Consider the following 20,610-nt stretch of genomic DNA (forward strand, 5'->3'; position numbering starts at 1 on the left):
AAGGGAATTGAGGAGTGAATTTGAGATATATATTGACATTTGGCTTAATCCCTCTCTCCCACTTGGAGTAAAATTTAGGCAAGTGACAGCTAGACAATTATCACTTAAATGTCAAATGCCACTCTTAGGAATATCATCTAATAAATACTGAGAGAGAAAAATAAGTCTTTCAAAAACTGAAAGCTGATGAATAACAGCTGTTGTGAATGGTCTGTACATTATAAACTGTACATTTTGCCAGACAAACCTGACTGCCTCTTTGGAGGTTAGTGTTTTATAACTTTATTCGTGAGACAGAAATCTGAATAAACTTAAATTAGGAACAACCAGAGGAGACACCTGACAAGATCCAGTAAAGACAGTTATAACTTCAGTTTGTTTCCTTACTATCTCTTCCCCTGAGGTCCAGCTAGTTATCACATCATTCTCACTGCTAAGGGTTGGCTTTTGTACTCCATTCTCTACATGAAAAAAGTAAAATCCATCAGCCAGAGGTTGCCATTAAATAAAGGCATAAAATCTCTGTGCTGCCAGATGTTCTGCAATGTTAGAAACAAGAGAATGGCAGGAGGACTTAACCAAAGCAGAGCAAAGGACGCTGCTTGAGTGTGTCTCCCTAAATGACTTTAAGAGATATCTCACTATATTTATATGTGAAATTGCTTTCTTTACTACTGAACTAGAATTGCGTTCTCTCTTAATTGCAGCTTCTCTTCCACATGGAAGGGATTCACTCTACCCACTTAAAGTCCAAGTCATGGCATCTGTCTGAGCAACTGGTGTCTGTATGAGGTCCGACAGACTCAGGTCTCATCTGTTCAAGTTTAGGATTACTATCCTAAACTGAGTTTCCATGGATTTGCAAGGATTTTGCTTTCCTCCTATGTGGGCAGGAGCGCGAGCTGAATGGGCTGTGTAACTGTGAACCATGCCCAAGTGGATTAATCTACATCATGCCCGCAGAGACACCTGAAACAAAACACCCATGCTTTTCCCTGTGTCTGCTTCACCTGCTGTTTCCTGATGCAAAGTGAGATATTTATGCACTAGAACTTCCTATATTTGATCAAGCTCCTCGAGGGATCCGTCTAGACCAGCATCACGGCTCCAGATACTGCCAGTACAAGGTGCTTCGCACTCGCACCAGAGGATACTTTTTTAATGACTAATAGTCAGAGACTGACTTCACTTTTCAAGCGCAGAAAGTGTGGTGAATCGATTGCCTGTTGATGGATGTGTTACTTAACCCTCAGAACCCTTGTTAGCCATACAAGTGTCTGTTCTCTTTCACTTTTGCTAAGTTCCTGTCCTCACTGCTTTAGGTACCGTGTAGAAGACTGCTGTACCTCACACAGCTTGGTGATTTTCCAAAACCAGCAGCAAAGCAGATGTTCAAACGCACTTCAAAGGTAATGAAAGGACAGGTATATTCCAATTCTTATAAAAATACATTTGCCCTGGAAAAGGCTAGTTAATTGCATTAGTTATTTTCATTGTGATTTAATAACGAACGTGTTTGCCAGAACTTACTGCAAAACGTGTGTAACAAACACAGAGCAAAACTGATATCAGCAAAGTACGTCAGACAAATTGGCAAGCTGGAAGCGTGCCATATTCAGGTGTTGGGAAAATATGCATTAGCGACAATTTGCTTTTGGTGAATGAGCAGACAAGATAAATATTTTCCAGCTCAGGATGCGGTTGTGTCACCATAGGCCGTACTTTCAACAGACCGTGTTTGTCCAACGTGTCAGAAGAAAAATGACCCCTCGCAGCTGTTTCAGGTAGTACCGCTGACAGGTCAGCAGCTGAAGCTTTTTATCCTGAGTCAAAACTCTGACAGCGTTCTGCTGCACACAGAGGCAGGGGGTAACTGTTGGTGATGCACCACTGCTTAGAGGTGCATCACGATGAACTCAATGACATGTTATAAATGTTATAAATCTGGTTAAAAACATTGGGAGCAAGTGCTACTTTGCTCAAAATCATGAGTGTCCAGGTAAGAAGGGCAGAAAGACCAGAAACTTTGACCGACGAGGCCACAGTGAAGCCAGGGAAACTATGGAAAAACATCCCCCAAAAAATCTAGGGAGAGCTTCTTCACCAAATGCCAGCTGAAAAAACGACTGAGCTGTGAGCAATGAAACCATGCCCTGTTGTTTGACTCCTCCTGTCTTCATGGAAGCAGGAGCTGGTGTACAAACAGATGAAGAAACCAAAGTGACTCCTGTTCCTACTAACAATTCCTTCTCCTACGTGAAACAGTGTATAAGATTGCATAAAAGTTCAAAAAGGGACCAAATACGTATTGCAAGTTGGTTTGTGATGTTTCTTTCCTTTCTTAGCTATTACCCAAAATACCCTGTTTACCGTAATATGCCTTTCACCTGGGCATCCATTCCCGGAGTGTCATGTGAGGCAGTTTAATCCTTTTTGTGGCAAACAAGTCAGTACTGTTTTCCTGGGGTGGTAATCAGGCCTGAAAAGAACTCCAAAGTGACATTTGTATGGCATTGTTCCTTTTATTTTCCCTTTACAATAGCACCCACTTGCCGTTGCAGTGCCTATTTGGTGCGCAATCTAGGATGCTGTAATTAACTTCTGAACACAGGTCTTTATACTAAGGCATCAACAAAGGTGTGGGAGGGAAAATGATGTATCCTGCTTCATTTATTTCTAAAAATAACAAAATTTCATCAGGAACTTGCTGCTTGAATCGACCCAGAGATCATATTTAGAAATGCAGGGAAAGCTGCCCTCTTGAGAGCAATATGGAAAAGCTCATTAAAACTGTTACAAAAGGTGGTTAGGCATTTTAGAGCTACACTGCCCTTCTCTTTACATTGCAGGGTGGCGAAAAGCATAATCTGCTTTGTTTCAGTGAGGAGGAGAATATTATAGAGGGACCGTGGCAAAAAGTATATTTGAAATATTTTTATCTGCATTATTGATAATGTTTGAATTATTAAAATGTAATGAATTTGAAATAGCTAATTATTTCACTGCTGATATCTTTTTCCTTTGTCATTGCAGTCAGTATGGACAATGGGATTACAATGGGGATTGTTTCTTCTTTTATTCACAATTTCCCATCTTGGTTTTCAAGCACATGCATACTGGCTTTCTATAATATCCTTCCTCTAATTTGCTTTCTGTTTAGCAACGTGGGACTGTGTCACGATCATACATAGCCATAACCTCCCAAACCTCCTGCTCTTACTTGCCCTCTCATGCCACAGTTTTCAAGCTGGAGAGTCCTGAACTCCAAGAGTTTCAATGAAAGCTTGAAATGGCATATTTCTGTGTGTTAACTGCTGTGTTTCTCCAAAGCATTTTTTCAGACATGTTTATTCTAATCCATGCAAAACCTTACTGTTGGGCACAAATTACTTGACAGTGATTAATCTTTCAGGCACGTTGGAATTTTACTGATGTTTTGATAATGCTTTACACGAAAATCAGCCCAAAGAAGGACTATACCAACTAATGGAAAGCTGCATTACCCCATTGTTTGAGCTTGCGACTACTGCTTTGACTCCCAGTGTTGTCCTCTCAAGCGCTTGCATCTTTTCTGGCTTGCTAAAAGTTGCAAATTTTGCAACATTCAAATCAAAACTAAAATATCGAGTAGAACTGGGTCAAGGACAGCCCTCCGCAAGATTCTGCTTGAGATGCCCTTTTAATCTGACAGAAAACCACTGAGAAATATTTTTGAGACAAGTTTATCAAACTGTTGTACACCCACTTCATGGAGATTACATCTAGGCCATGTTTCCTTAGCTCATCAGTAAAACACAGTCCTGTGGAGCAGTCTCAAAACCTCTTTGAAGTCAAGACATATCAAATCAAGATACATCTAGTGTTTTCCTTCAGTAGGCTACTTAACCCTCCAAAAGTAGAAAAGCGAATGGAGTTGCCACTCATTTGGTCTCATTTATTTATTGACTTTATTGTCTTCAGTTCAACATACCTCACTCTGGAACCTTTCTGAGAGGAAATTTAGTGTAACTGGTCTCCACCTTTTGTTACAAAACACCAGGCTGAGACCGGGGCACTGCCAAGCAACAGTGATTTGCAGGATGTCCCCCTAACAAGCCACGGCTATCCACTGAGGCAGGTGCCCTAGGTCCATGCAGCAGGCTACTCTGCTGCAGCTGTGCCGACACGGTCATGGTTTGCCTATGTGGAAAAAACAACACATCCAGGTTGTTACTAAAATAAACAAGTTTGAAAAAATGTTTTGGAGGAACACTGCAGCTACCACATAGAAACATGGTGGTAAATCACGTGCCTGCCCACTCCCCCTTTCAATACACCTTTTACAAAGGAATACCTAGTCACTCACTAATACATTTCTTTGTAGCAGAGAAGCTTTCTTCACACCCTACTTGCTCCCATTCCCACCCCTACCCTCCAAAAAAAAATCCCAAACAACTAATGTTTAGTGATTATCCTACTGTCTTGATAAAGACCTATGAAAGCACAGAACAAGAGTTACCAGGACAGGATTTTTTCTCGGGTTGCATCAAGTTTTTCACGAATTCATACCTCTTTTTAGCGGCAGTGATTAGCCAATTTACTACAGCTAATTTGGAGCAGGAATAGCATGGCCTATTTGTCAAGCCTGAGAATTTCCCCATACTAGGTTCTGATTAATGTACAGAAATCAATAAAAAACATCAATCCATCCTGTCCCTGAAAATCCTACAAACTAAGCATAAGAACCCACAGAGAGGCCCAGCAAATACAGGGGAAGAAAACAATGTAAATGAAGTGGTTATGATGAGCACAAACAAAAATCAGTTGGGACGGTACAATCTCTCAAGCTGCTGCCATGTGGTCTACGAGATACCCTGGCAGAGATGAAGTTGATCGAAAAAGATTGTGCTTGTCCTGCATATTTCAGTGAGCCCATATTAAATAAAGGACCAATCCTGCCAAAGCCTATCCATGTGACAAATCAGACGTGCAGTCCGGCCATCCTCTGCACAGTTATACTAGACTTATAACATTTCAGGAATTTAATATTTTTAGTGACTTGGTATTCATTTTACCATACTTCATGTGGAAAACAATTACGTTTAAAGTTAACTAAGCAAACTATATATGTATATATATATATATATTTAACTAGACCAGTCCACAAAGAGACTGTCATATTACAAATTCAACTATCACATTTCTATTTGATGACAGCAAAGTTGGGTGCAATTGGTATACCTTCTAATCTGCTTAGCCAGGACATGCTGATTCTCTGATATACGTCTCCAACAGGCTTTTATGTCCATATCAAGAATTAAATCATGTTGGCAGCATTTTGAACAGGTAATGTAAAAGGAAGCGTTCAGATACTACATCGTCCTAAGGCTGCAACAAGCAGTGAAGTAGGCCACCTTATTTATTGCATCTTTAGGTCAAGGATATGTCTGAATCTGAAATAAGTTGGTGCATAATTTTCAAATCAGTAAAGAAACAACTATGCTGTTATGTCCTGACGTAACAATATTCTGCTGTAAGGATAAAACTACACACTTCGTGACCTGGATGGAACTACACCATGCCTCCTCCACCAAAGTCCAGGACATGAAGACCTTTCACCATGCTGCTCTAGCAACACAGTCTACCCCAAAGTTTTCAGAAAGCCAGCAGCGGTCCTGACTGTTCTTGAGGCACTGAAGCTGAAAGACACAAAGCACTTCTTGTGGTTGCTGTGGGGTGAGGCATTTGGGGCTCATTAGCCTTGTAAATGCTGCAATGGCTGTTTGGGGGGTGATTGGAGGTGTATGACTGCTAGATGCTTGTACTCAAACAGAACTTGGCTAGTAAGAGAGACTGTAAGGGCACCTTTTTTTTTTTCCTGTTATATTAATCTGTACAACTCTATGGGACATGGCCAGAACTTACAGATATAATTTACTGAATTTCTGATTTTGTTTGTACTACTCTAATGCCATCATTTTATAGGACATGGAGTACGTTCTATAAAATTGACTCAGTGAGAAATGACTAAGACATTTTCATGATCATTTCAGCCAATATTGAATAAATTATTGAGAGACGATTTGGTAATTTAGTAAGAGTGTTCTTTTTATGTTTCATTTGGAAAACAATAAAGCATGAGGATACAAGGGAAAATGTCTTTGTTTACTTGTAGTCATATTTAGTCTTTATACTTCTGTTTTTTCTCATAGAAAATTCTGCTGCACATGTACTAGCATACATGAATATTTTGATGTTATCTTTGATAGTTATCAATTGCATGTGAAGCACTTAACATTGCCAGGGTGTTTATCATGAAAGACAGCCTAAAAGCAAAAAACCTAGACAGGGCATCCTCCTCCAAGAATAAAGAAAGAAAAAAGTGTTTTTTTTTGTTTGTTTTTTGTTTTCCTGCCATGAAATTGTTTTTGAATTGCAAATAATGAGGGATGTTTCTGTTTTATGCTTCTGGGGAAAGTCATTCCAATTCCAGAATGTCCAGGCTGAGAGAAGGAATTCCTATTTTCAGGATCTTTCAGTTAAGGGATTTTACATCTGCCCTTAGAGCTGCATACATAACCTTTAAATCTCTAGCAGGCCAGGAAAACACCACGATGAGCAGCATCTGCTTCCATGCACATTGCCAACCAAAGTCTAAGTATGTATTTCTGAATACATCATATAGATCCCATTGAGTTTCATTTTAGAAAAGACTACTTCAGAGTTCAGCACGTACAAAAATTTCAGTCTGATTCTTTTTAATGGTTCTTTTTCAGAAGACTACATAATAAATGAAGAACTCAGCCTGAAAGTCTGCATTTATGACCTTGCTGTGGAGCAGGGTCGAAGCACTCTGTACGAATACTGGAAAACGTGGCTCTAATTAAAGCGGACTTCTCTCATAATGGATCAATGTCCAGGTGTGCAACAGGCTTCCCACCAAGGATAATAGCTTCTGTTAGTTCCCAAACAGCACAGACAACAGACCTTGCTCACCTGCTCCTCAGCAGTTTCTTTGACGGATCAATACAGAAACCACAAGCCTGGACCAAAGTACAGCAGAATCAATGCTGCAAGGAGATCCCATTTCACCAGTGCGACCGATAATGCCGAGCCGGCAGCATTGCCTCGGCTGAGCGAAGGGCAGATGACTGATGATAATATTTTGTATTGTTTAAATACATATACATCGTATTGCTTAAAAGAAAAAGAAGGTAAAAAAGGGGGGGGGGGGCTTCAGGAAGTGCAAAACAGTGCCATGCTATCCTATCCCACTCCGGTTTTATGCCTTTAAAGACTGCTGAGTTAGCATTTAAAGACACCAAAACTAACAAAGGCTCTGCCAGGACATGCAGAAAGGCGCAGACGTGCAACAAAGCCGGCTCTGAGCGGTCTCTTAAGGCTGCCGCAGAAGGGTTTGTGCGCCCACAACAGCAAAGCCGGCATTTTAAATTCTCCGCGCCGCGGGAAGGGCTGGGATGCGGCAGGACAACCGCCCCACCTAGCGTGCCGGCCCCGTGCAGCGGCTGCCTGCCGGCCCTACGGCATCGGTCACAGGGATCACAGAACCGCAGGGGCTGGAAGGGACCTCGAGGGATCGTCGGGTCCAACCCCCAGCCGCACGCGGCTGTGCCCCGGCCGGCAGCCCCGCAGCTGGGGGGGTTCGGGGGGCTGGACAGGTGAAGGGGCTTTATACATTCACTGCACAGGGAGAAATAAAAAAGATCACTCATATGTGAGAGAGACTCTCTTCCATAACTTACTTTAATGCAAACCAGTTGTTTAAAAGCAACGACCTTCTCACTCGCTGTTTTCTGTTGTAGGCACAGTGCTTTTCGGCTGTTCAAAAAATCCCGAGACGTGGACAATTTTTCTCCTCATCTCCACGGATGGGCAGAGAGCTGGTAAGGGTTCAGCACGTCAGCTCTGCTGGCCAGCACAGGCAGAAGGGCTCCTGCAGTAACCAACGCTAGATGGTGAGCAATTATTTTTCCCCGCTTTCTCCATACTCATTGGGTATTGCAATACTAAAGGTCTGGAGAATAAGGATTTTCCACTGAACAGGAACCAAGGGAGCAGAAGCAAAAGGTGGCTTGCTGGGGATAAAATGGAAGAGGTGGAAGAGAATTAAATGATTTTTCTAGTCAAAAAAGAAATAAAATTTAAAAGAAGTCACTTGCTCTGTTTGTGGACATAACGGTGGGATTACCAAAGAAGAGAACCAACGCTCTCCTCAGTCCCACTCCCAGGCAGGAGAGGTGGGAGTAACTCCATGCACCACAGACACTTCCACCCTGTCCCTGTCCTGATCAAGATAACAAGGAGCCCAAGCAGGGCTCTCATCCCACAAGGAAATCCTCTCGCATGAAGCTAAGCTGCCTGGACACCCGACATCCTCAGGTGTACCTCCACCGTGCTTTCACAGAAAGAAGTTAGAAGTTGCTCTATAACACTACCTACTGTCAAATGGTTATAGATGCTTTCCACTTGCTCCTTGTTTATTTGCCCTTGGAAAACAATCTCCCAGTACTTAGGATGGCACGTTTATTTTAATCATTGCTAAGCCTGGGTGATCACAAGATGTCTTAATACTTCTCATGTCTATTCAAATCAGCACTTTCTCAATAGACTGGAACTGGGAAATGAAACAAAACAAAACAGCCTCCCCAAGGACTGTGGTATCGAGCTACAAGTCACCTTGTCTTTGTAAAGTGTTGTGAAGGGCCCTTTTTGGGATAAAAGCTGCAGCAATATATTTCAGCCTGAGCCAAAGCCCCTTGAAGACGACAGCAACACTGCCAGCCACAAGTGTACAGACATGAATCAGGCCTCCAGAAACATGAGGATGACCTACAAAGAATATTATAACTTAATTTAGAAAAGAAAAAAAAAAGGGGGAAAAAAAAAGAGAACGGTAGATTTCTATGTTTCTTTCTTCTAATTTCTTCTAATTTCTGAATGCCTGAGCATGACAGGATCATGTTTTCGCAAGTTTTCTGCAGCAAAGAAGCCCAGCAGCCACTAAAACCAACAACGGAGGAGACGACTGCCAGAACCCAACCAAAACAGCAGTAAAGGCCAGGAAGCCTTAATGAAATCTCAGACCAGAAACTCCGCTTCGGCCTTCAGCAGCAGCGCCCTGCTGGGGTACGAGGCGGCGGCTGCGCAGCGGCTGAAGGCGGGCAGTGGGTGGCTGGGTGGCAGCCGTGGCGAAGGCTTGGCTGGGGCAGGCTGGCATGCTGCCACCGCCCGAGCTGCGTGCTCCTTGGAGGAGTGCTCTCTGCTAAAAGCATTGGGTCCTCTTTTCCTCAAAGCCAGTGTACTCCCCGGGGGATAAAAATGCCCATGTAACATACTAACGCTACACCAAGTACACTGCAATCCGAGGGAGATCATCAGCGCAGGCTGGCGGGGGGAAAGGAAGCGGGTGCTCAGCCTTTTCTCCTTCAGCGGCAGCCTGAAAGCCCAGTGACCAAAACCTGCCGCCCTGCTGGGAGCAGGGGGCCATGCAGCAGCCTTCAGCCTTTCTCTTGCAGATGCCCCATCGGTACCAACCGGGTCCTTCCTCACCTGTGACTGCATACTTGTATTTTCTAGCAGGGAAAGCAAGGCCCTACCAGCCTGGCAGCTCGATGTTTCAGTCACTTAGACAAATGGCATTTAAATGAACTGGGCTGAACTGAGGGTGGGTAATTACATTCTTCACATAGACACACATCGTCATACCAAGAAACTGTCAATGACTATGGACAGGGCACACCTAGTGCACTCTTACTCCTTGCATATCCCGAGTTCTCAACAGAGGAACCCACACTGCAATTTTACATGTAAAATATACTCCTCTGCTATAAAACACCCTGCAGGTGTGTATCAAAGTTTTTCAATGCCCACTATCCTTGCGACTCGAGCTATGTTCAGTGCTGTTCTGAAATTCCTGGGCTCAGAGAAGTAAGCTTTGGGAAACTGCACTCTTCAGAGCAGCACCAAGGGAAGACAAGCAAGGAATTTTGGTGCCCTGAAACACCCCGGCCTTTGCTGCAGGAGTCCTCAGCGCCAGAGTGAATCACGCAGACATCTGGCATCTAGCAAATGCGAAGGAAACTAGCTTCTGATTTCTCCTCAATACAATTACTACACTGCCAAATCACTTCCATAGTAATCCCAAATTGCCTCCAAACATGAAAGCTATTGCTGCAACAACTCTGTTTCGAGAAGATTAAGCTCCCATGAAAAAAAAATGGAGATTAGGCCTATTGGAAGGTATGCATATTTTGATAGCTTTTATTGACATTTAAAAGGATTAGTATCAGAAACTATTCGCATGCATTTTTCAAACTCATACCCTTTTTATGAATGTGCATAATCTGGAGCATCTAATCCTGAGTCTGAGACAGACGCACATTTGCCATCTACAGAGCTCTTTCTGGGCTTTGTCTCCCTCATTGTTATGATAATCAGTGTTTGTACAAAAACATTTTGCATCAAACCTCATTTACTTCATGCATAATATGCACAAAGTTTAGTTTTCTGGGTCTTATTTCCCCTACGGGGTATACATGGAACAAACTAATTGAAGCAGAAGTATGAAGTTACTTGGCATCATGTCTTTAAAACCAGTGATGGGCTTAGAAGACAGACAAAATTTATTCCATGGACTTCTCACTGCCAAGATCCTGTTGACTAGAATTCATCTAAACATCATAAATATTCATCTAACTTCATTTAAATGTATATTTATCTTAATCCTAGGGTAAAGGTGAGTGTAACACGATTCTTCAAAACACAGAGGGAGAACTTCCTCTGGTTTTGCCCTTTCCCTTCTCTCATCTTGTTGTCAGCTATTCCTTGGCTGCTCTAGAAGATTTCTTCCCTTCTCATTTGCTTCCCTTGGCCTTTAAGGAGGAGGGAACACCCTTTATAGGTGGAGAGGACACCCTGCCACAGACAGGAAGACACAGATGTGGATCTTCCGTCCAGCCAAAACCCAAGATTCATCTTTACCTCCTTAGCCCACTGTGTACTTGGCCTAAACACATGACAATAAATATATATATATATAATAATAATAATTAAAAAAAACATACCACACCACAGCTGCAAAGGACCCTGTTTCTTGTCAGTGCACAGCTGTTTCTTCCCACATCCTTTTTAGCGTGTTTGCAGTTCTGACTCTGAGCGCCTCCAGCAGCGTGGCTTTCCCTGGTTCTCCCAGGAGACTATTCCGCAACCCAATAAATCCCACTCCCAAGAAATCTCTTTTCTACACGTCCCCGTCTATGCTCACGCTGCTTTGCCAGTCTTGGCCTAGAACTAGGGCAACCAGAATCTTCTTCCCCACAGAATTTAGGAAATACTGCAACAAAGTTGCAAAAGCTGTGTGCTCCACTGGGTTATTCTTACTTGACAGGAATTGATGTGATACCAGCTTGTGTGCTTCTTGCAATAGATAATTTCTGATTTTAATAAATGATAACTTCACCACCAGAGTGCAAAAACATCCCAAACAGAAAATATAATTACAAACTCTACAGAAGACATAAAAAAAATAGTAAAGAAGCTCTTTCTATAGACTACTGACACTGAGACCCACACTGACGGGTCTTCAGCCCCGAATTCAGCAGACCCATTACAGACATCTTTTCAGCATTCACTCTGTCAGAGATGTTTCCTCTGCCTTTTCAAGACACTGGCAACTGTGCAATTTTAGACGTTGTAAAAAAAGTGGCTTTGTTTGCGTTTTACTTAACCCAGCGTGAGTTGGGAGCGATTTCAGCGTAGCTGCCGTGCTTGCTGTTGGGCAATGACCTTGCTCTCTCGAGATCATGTGCCACCACGTCGCCCAAGGACGGGCGAAGCTGCAGAGCTGCCACCTCCTGGCGCTGCCCCATGGCCAGAGGCTGGCGCTGGGCATCCCCGTGGAAGCTGCAAGGGGAGGAACTTTCTTCCAGGCTCTGGGGATGGTCAGGAGGGCTCTGACACGGAGCCAAAAAAGGGCTGGTGTCTGGTGAGCCCCAAGCTCACCCCGAGGTCTATCAGCCTGATAGCTGAAATAAAATAATTCATGCTGTTGTTTCCCTCCGGGCCTGGCTGACTCTGCACGACAAGGCCGTAGCTTTCTGTTGCTTTCTGACAGACCACTAAATGCACAACACGCTCCTTCGGAGGTCAGTTGTGACCCTCAGATATGTGGCAGCTAGTGGGAAGGAAACCTCTTAGGCAGAAATATTCCCCTCTCGGGAGAGCTGTTTCAGAAACCTGCTGTATTCCTTTTTCAGAACTGCTCCTGCCCTTCCTCTCACAATTTAACTCGTTGTGCTAGCTAGATGGACTTGGCTGAAAAAGCAGATTCTGCTTTGAACCACATTAGAAGGCACTGGCCTTTTTCTTTAAGGAGAAATATATTAATATGTACTAGAAGCTCTATTAGAGTTTAAAAATATGTTTGTCTTTCTATCCTAGAGAAAAACCTACCGTACCATATACCCAGCGATAAACATCCATGCCACACAGTGTTGGCTTGTGAGCTACAATCACCTACACAATCATATACACATTGACTTGCTCACCATGTGAAGATCCCTTTGGACAAATCGCAAGTTGATCAGGTAAATAAGAGAAAGCTCTGAAAATGAATGAATCAGTCCTTTGGAAAATTTTCTCCAAAATGATTTTTGCTATTTGCAGATGAGAAACCATTGTTTATCTCTCAAATTCCAAAGAGTATGACAAAATTCATAGCAGATGTGCCTCCAAAGACTTAAATAGCTGGGTAGCTAGGTGGCAGCATATTTTTTGTATTTGCCATCCACTGAAATAAACATCATGTGAAATATTGCCACTCGGTTTTGTTTGCAGCAAGGCATAACAGGAAGATACCATTTAGAAAAAAAAAAAAAAGTTCAGGACTCAAAAGTCAAAAGGATGGAAGGGGGATGCTGTGTCCCTGGGGATCTGTAAATCTCCCTCTCTGCTCACTCCTAAGAACTCGGAGTTGGGAGTCTATTCAGAGAAACACCATAAAACTGCAGCCCAAGTAATGAAAGCAGCACACCATGCTCCATCCCTGGGGCTGGAGCAGTTAATGTCGTGTCTTGGGATGTTCTCAGGACTGCCACTCATCCGCTATGGATTACACTTGCGCCAGTTGGGTAAGCAGAAGGACATATTTCAAATCCAAGCACTCTGATCTTGCCCAAACTGCTCTTAATCAGAAAAGAAAATCAGAATTATGTCTTGCAGACATGGCCTTTTCACGCCTTGCTTTGGTAGTACTCTTTTTTTCAGATTAAAAATAACCACCGTTTCAACAGTGGCTTAAACCGCTAACATTAGCTGTCAACAACAACACTAGGCAAGGGTGGAAATAAATAAATAATTAAAAAAAAAAAAAGAAAAAGAAAAAAGATGACTGCTAATTATCCTTTCACTCACAAAGTTTAAATATAGCTGCCCCTGACTGCACACAAAGAAGGCCTACAATTAGGACACGTTCAACTACAAATGTACCACAACCCCTTTCTTTACTCTGCTTGTAGATGATACAAGACAATACCTCAACACCAACTCCCGTCAGTGCCTGTAATTTTCTTGAGGATGGGGTATATTAGTCACAGATGTATCTTAAAAGCTGTGATTCTCCACCAAAAATGGGAAAAGAAAACACATGCACTGGGGGGGTACCTTTGTTCAGCACGCTCTCTAGGTTCTGGCTCCATGAAAATACTGAACTTTCTTACTCCTTTAAGAGGCATTATAACCTTTAAAGAATTTGTTATCTACTAATTTGACCATAACAAAATACAATGGCAGTGATCACACGTTCCCTGTGCAGGTGGTTGGGGTGCATGAAATTGCCAAAGCGAAATTTCTGTGCCAGGAAAATTCTGACACTTCCCTGCTGCTTTTGTTCCTATTCCTGCTCCCCAAATCAGAAGAAAAAAAATCATATATTGAGTTTTCATATGATGAAACTTTCTAAAAATTGCCGAATGATTTTATGAAGTGACAAGTTAACATTTTCAAACTTTGTCAAGTATTTCTCCTGAAAAATAGACACCTGACTGATATCAGAACTGTTTAGACAAAAAAGTGAGATTTTTACAAGACCATATTCCAGCAGAATGCATTTTTATTCAAAAAATATTTGCTAACTTAACAACTTTAAATAATGAAAGAGTTGTGCCAGAGCTCAGCCTTTTCACTGGGGCTTTGGGCAACCTGGTCTGGTGGGAGGTGTCCCTGCCCATGGCAGGGGGTTGGAACCGGGTGGGCTTTAATGTCCCCTCCAACCCAAACCAGTCTGTGATTCTGTGATAAGATTCTGCAAATGTTAAAAAATATGGGGGCAAGCTGTAAAATACGTTTAATTAAAAATAATCATTCAATGCTACATATTCTGAAAAATAAAGCTTTTAGTGAAAATATGATGACTATTTTAATGAGAATTCATATTCACACAGTGTTTTAGCATTTGAACAGCACTCACATTGCCATCACTGGCAGAACACTTCCTCACTCGCCTCTCAGCCCCCAGTGTTTTGGCTGCGTATTTCTCTGAATACAGCAAAGTGGTTTTAACACAAGAAATAACACAAGAAATGGGAAGGGCAATCTAGTCTCTATGAGAAATATGTAAGAAACATAAGAAAGAAGAGGGGATAGAAAAATACCTTACCACTGAAGCTGTCAGTGGTTTAAGCTGCTCCTTAGCCACACTTCTTACAAAATACTCTACTTGAGAGCAAGGCCGACTTGCAGTTTATCATCTTTGAGTTAATGAAGCTTGAGGCTATATTACAGTCCTTGATATAGATAAACCTTACTAATATTTCACTGTTTCAGCCTTTCAAAACTCAAAAATCCTACTAACATCGACGGCACTCAGAATTCATACAACACTACGTATCAAAAGTCCACTTCTGCCTCAAAACTGCGCAAAACCAGGAACAAATTTTCTTATCTGACTATGGAGGGAAGTGTTGTCTGCCAATAAACTCTGCTTGTGTTTCAGGAATACCATGATGCTTTCCACGTGAATGAAATTCAAAAGCTTCTCTTATTGTACTGGGTTTTAAGACTAGCAATTTTAAGACTTTTTTTTTTTTTTTTTTTTTAAATCAAAGGCAATTGTTGAAGACAGACACAGAAAAATTAAAAAGTAATAGAACTCAAACCAACAAAATCAGGATTTCCTATTTTTTTCTGGGTATTTTTTGTTTTGTACCACTTGCTTTGTACCTGGGAAAAACTTTGGCATCAGTTAAAAATTGCATCTTACTAGGTAAAATCTTAGTCTTCTGTTAGAATATTTTCAGTGAGAACCACTAAAAATTCAGAGGCAAGACTAATACCAATGTTAGTTAAAACTGAAATCCTACAGGATTTCTGGCAATGAAAAATTCCCACATCCCAGGCTGGGAGAGGGCAAGAAAGCTAAGAGGTGTATAATAACAACGGATTTGACTGATGAAATACTTAGGTTCTAGAAACAGTTTATATTTTTTATTTATTTATTTTTTAAATCTGATTTCTTGCATTCAGCAAAAGAAGAAGTAAAAATTCATCTTCAGTCACTTAATAACTTATTCTGGCTTCTGACTTGAAGTGAGATCTGATACTAAATGGTTACTTGCTAGAAGCCACACATCAGCAGGAAGTGCTAAATGCCAAAAGGGCCTTCAGAAACTAAAACACACACAGTGGCAAAATGATGAACAGATCACAGAGTGAGCTACTGATCTGTTGCTGCAAAAGACGCATTCAATCACACGCTGCAAATGTTTGCAATCCAATCTCTACTTAGCCAACCACAATGGTTATTGCCACATTTAGAAAATATTTTTTTTTTTCATCCAGACCAAGTCTGAATATTTGGTTGCAAAGTTGTTGTTCCAGAAACTGTGTCATATGTAAATGTCGTATTGTAAATTGTAGAGTTAACTTGAATGCTTAGGCTGAGCTCATATCAAGAATTTACTCCAGTTATCCTGCAGGAGTTGGTGTGGAATAATGTCTTTTAGTCCAGCATAAAACAGGCAGGCTCTTCGTTGCATAATGTTTAATTATTCCTGGATTTTTCCTCAGCACAGTCTGGAAACTACAAGTTACACAGAACAATGGCAGCAATCAGATTTAACATTATGGGATGATGGTTTTAGCATTTTTCCAGTTTATTACAAAGAAGGAGGTGCTCCGATTGTATAAGTACAGGTCAAATTGTATATGCTTGTGATTGCTGCCTATTCCTGACCGTTCAAATTTCCAAATTGGTGGGAAAATGTCAATGTGGATTTAGGGAAATGACACAGTCCAGTCACAGGTGTTGAGTTTAGTCTCTAAATCACAAGAATGATGATTTGTCTTAACTTTGACTATAGTTTTTTACCCTGAATTATCTGCCTTATCTTGCCAAATTCTGTAGTTTGATTTATGTTGTAAAAAATCCAATGGAGAAATGTTTTCCCCTAACTCCTGTATTTTCATATAATGTACCAAAATGAGTTGCTTTAGTTGTGAGTGTACTTCCACATCATGAGGCTGTGCCCCCCTTGCCCCCATGTGATAAATGAAAGACACAGTCTTCCTAACAGCCCTCCCAAAGCACATCTGATGTCTTCTTTACAAACACTGAACTCCATTCCACAGACCTTGGTAGGACTCTTGTTTGGTGTATACAGCAATAAGACCCAAGAAGCTGGAAGCTGTAGCCATTTTGGCAAATATTTGTACAAACATACAGAAATACAAGCAGATATAAACGGCCACTTACCTACCCATCATTTATCTTTTTCCCTAGGTTTTATGCCCCCAGATAGCCAGGCCGACATCTAAAATAAGAGTTTTTTTTGGGGTTTCACTCTTGCTAGATGCTAAAATATCTCCAGTTGTCAAAAACGTTTTATTTTCTTTGCATCAACCAAAACCTTTGCACTTTAAGAAGAGAATCTGAAATTTGCAAAATGGGGCGCTCTGTTTACAAGAAGCTCCAACATGTCCAAAATTCATCAATTTCCTTCCCATCCAACATCAGCCACTTGGATGCTCTGGTCATGGCATGAAGGGGGTGATTTTCAGCCACCTCTTCGCCCACCCTATTGTGGGGGCAGCAGAAAGAGTAATCCTAGCTGTTACGCATTATCATTTTGAGTAAGTTAATGTGCAAACGACCACTTTGCTAGCCCCAAATTCCCAGAACAAACCTGGGATGCATGAATTTTGAGTCAGGACTGTCATTTTCTCTCAGCCTTTCACCTGAAAGGTGTGCATGTGGTGTACGGCTGATATATTGAAGAATGCTGTCTGAATTTTCAGGTAGATTTTTTCATCTGTCAACGGAAAGACAGGAAAAAAGGACTGGAAACAAGCATTAGGAGCTCACCTCTCTGTCTGAAAGGTGCACTTCTTAGCAGTGAAGGAAATTATCTGACATGTCTACTTCTTGCTAAAGAGTAAGACCTCAAGAGGAACTGCAACAATATGACAGTGTCAATCGCACACAGTACACTAAATGGAGTGGAGAAATGGTTTTTTTTGACTTCTGGTCTGAGAAGTAAAGTTCCCTTTTCACGAAGACGCACCTCACCACAAACCTCACCACCTTCGGAATAAAATGCAAGACTCTTTGCTTCAGGCCGTATAGCAAAACCCACAACAAGAGAGCAAACCAAAAACTGCCTACGTGGACATGCAGATAAAGAGCGGGCATGGCTACGTGTTGGCTGTGTGCTGCAGCAGCTGGGGTTCGTGCATGAAGCCTGTCACGAAGTGCGCTGCAGGCAGCTGACACAAAACAGAAGCATCCCCTGGGACCTGGGTCCACCACTCGGACTCAGAGCTGCCCTCGGCCCCACGGCCACCAAACCTGGGTTTTGAATAACTTCGGGGCTTGCATTTGAATAGAGTCTGCATTTCAAATGTAGTTCAGTCCCCTCTGTGCTGGGCAAATCAAGAAAAACAGCTAATGTGACCTGCCCGTCAGGTGGGTTTCAGTCTAGTCACTCGATGTGGGAGGCCATAAGGGGTACACAACCCAAGCAGTGGTCTTGGAGTGGCACCAATACTGCTCTGACATTTTAGGAGAGCGTCTTTTCCTCACCAATCTCCTAGAGATGCTCTTACAGACCCTTGTCAGGCAGGGTGTGCCAAGATGCTTAAATGATTCCTATCTATGCCCTCCACAAAGCCTACGGACTTGTATGACACTAAACCTTTTTGGGTATAGATCAGAAGCCTAGGTCGTGCTACCCTTACTCATGCCGAGGATGAGTTTTTTCTCCCCAGGGTTGCACCAGAAGTAGTGTCTGAAGGTAAAGGCTAGGTCTGACACAACAGTGGGTGGTGTGACGCAGCCCAGACAGGGAAAGACAGCAAACCTCTACTGCTAACCCTAAATTAAAAGACCAGCTTTAAAAAGTAGGGGAAAACCAAAAATTTATTATCCTCACTAACTGGACTGTGGCTGATGAAGTGAGATTCTGTATGGCGATACCAGGAAGTTGCTGCTTTCAGCACATGCTAGCAACAGAGGAAGGGGGGGGGGGGGGGGGGTAAGAAAGCAAATGCAGCACAAGCATTGGGAAAACCTCATCAGACTCGCTGTGCTAATGAGATACGCGCAGCTCTGACCTGGAATAACAGACAGGTGGATTTCACAAACTACTGCCAAAGCTGCTTTTAGAAAGGCTGATGTGTTTTCCTTAACTAGAAGGGTCTCTACAGATATCATATCTTGACAGACCCTGCATTGAGAGTGGTGGGTCGGGAGGTGGCAAAATGATGGTGCGAACCGTTGGTAGGTACCAACCCATCACTGTGGGTGCGTGAGCAGACAAAATCATCTTCCCAACGCAACCAGCATTGGAATTTAGAAAATCTAAAAAGAAAAAAGAAAAAAAGAAAACACACAACAGAAACTGCAACTTGTGACTAACAGCTGGAGCTGAACTACTCTAGGAACAGGCAGTAAGCAAACATTTTGCAGGTCATTTTAAATGCAAGTTGTTCTTTTCTAAATGGGGCAGCTAAAGCACAGGTAACATCTGATGTAAATGTGTGACCTACTTTAAATTAATCAAATGATGCAGCCAGAGAAAGAAGTAGAAGCAATAATAATAAGGCAGTTCATACGGTTCCCCTAAGTGCTTCACATTTCTGTCCCCATTATGGTCGCTCTCCAGGTTAGTGGGGGAATGAAAAAGCAGGTTATTTTAATGGCATCTCTGTACAAAAACAATTCTCTGACCACCATGTTAAAAATTAAACAGCTTTCAATCTTTAATGCGTGCTTTCCTTTTTATAAGGCGAATCAACAGTTGTGTGCCAGCACATAAGTATTTTTATTGTGCCCAGTGAGCAGCCAGAAGGATATACAGGAAGCAGCAATGGCGATAATATAGAATGAAAGAAAAGATTTTGAAAAAATAAAAACCAGAGAAGGCAACACTTGTCACTTGCTGGCAGGAAGCACATCCTCAAAATTAAAAGAAAAAAAATCTAGTAGGGCAACAGGGAGGCCTAAATTTTCTGCTTGAGAAAACTACGAATAACTATGCATCTTTGGAAACACCACCATTTTTACCTCTACTGGATTTACCGTTCTCATTTAAAGCACCCAGCTCATCATTAGTAGTCTTTGAAGTTAAGCTGATAACCAGTGTACTCTAACACTGACGTAGGCTCAGCCCTGTCCACCTGTGACGATCCCTCTGTGTCCAGGTTAAAACGCCTTGCGTACACATCGAGCTGGAGGGTGCTGCTCATGCAGCGCCCTCCCCGATGAAACACCTTACACCTAAAAGTAGTCCCTTCTGGTTTGGTCACAGCGCCGACACTTCCTCCCTCCCCATGCCCCACATGTGCTTGAACGTAACTTGTATAGAAAAACAGAAAAACGTAAAGCAGAGAATGATGTAGAAGACGGCACGCACGCTTCTTTTTGGTTGCGGCCTCTGGCCCTGTGAGTTGAATCCGCTATAGGCTCCTTGCACCTACCTGACTATGCAAGCCTCCCTCCCTCTCTACTTGTCAGGTGCCCTGATATTTGAGCTTCCCCAGGCAAATGGTCTGCTTCATCTTAATGCCCCCTGAGGAGCAGACATGAGAGGTGCAGACCCAACCACGCACCGTGCTGTCCAGACGATGCTGTGGCACAGGAGGTCCCTGCGTGCTCTGGGGCCCTCTGAGCTGCTCTGCCTCGCTCACACAGCCCCGATGGTGATGGGGCTCACAGCTACCTCTGTGCAACAGTGCATGAGCCCATCCAAAATATCTGCAGCACCAGGAACATGTGTGCTCACAGTCTCATTTTAGCCAGCAGGGCAGTGCTGATCTGGAACCGAGCAAGCACATGTTTCCAAAATGTGAGACCAGAATTTCATTTTCCTTAATACCCAGCCTCAGGAAACAGCCTAAGCAAAGAACAGCCTTAACCAAGTATGTATTTATTTTACTTTGGCCACTTCTAAATATCCACGCTGTAAAGTAGGATCCTCGCTTCCTCTCGTTTACAGAGCGGAGTTACTCCTAATCCTGCAGGAAGCCTGCTTTGCCTCAGAGGGCCAGCTTCCAACCCCGCACCACCCCACGCGCGATCGCTGGGGTTAACCCCAACAGGAGGAGCGCAGCGAGCGAAAA

The 20,610-nt window shown here is 42.6% G+C and overlaps 1 protein-coding gene across 2 annotated transcripts in view; it reads right to left on the reverse strand.

The window, feature by feature from the left end:
• Positions 1-20,610, reverse strand: part of PHACTR2 (phosphatase and actin regulator 2) — a 137,080-nt gene that overhangs the window by 115,931 nt on the left and 539 nt on the right. The window lies entirely within an intron of this gene.

Source organism: Anser cygnoides, chromosome 3, assembly GCF_040182565.1.
Source record: "Anser cygnoides isolate HZ-2024a breed goose chromosome 3, Taihu_goose_T2T_genome, whole genome shotgun sequence".
Classification (NCBI taxonomy): domain Eukaryota; kingdom Metazoa; phylum Chordata; class Aves; order Anseriformes; family Anatidae; genus Anser; species Anser cygnoides.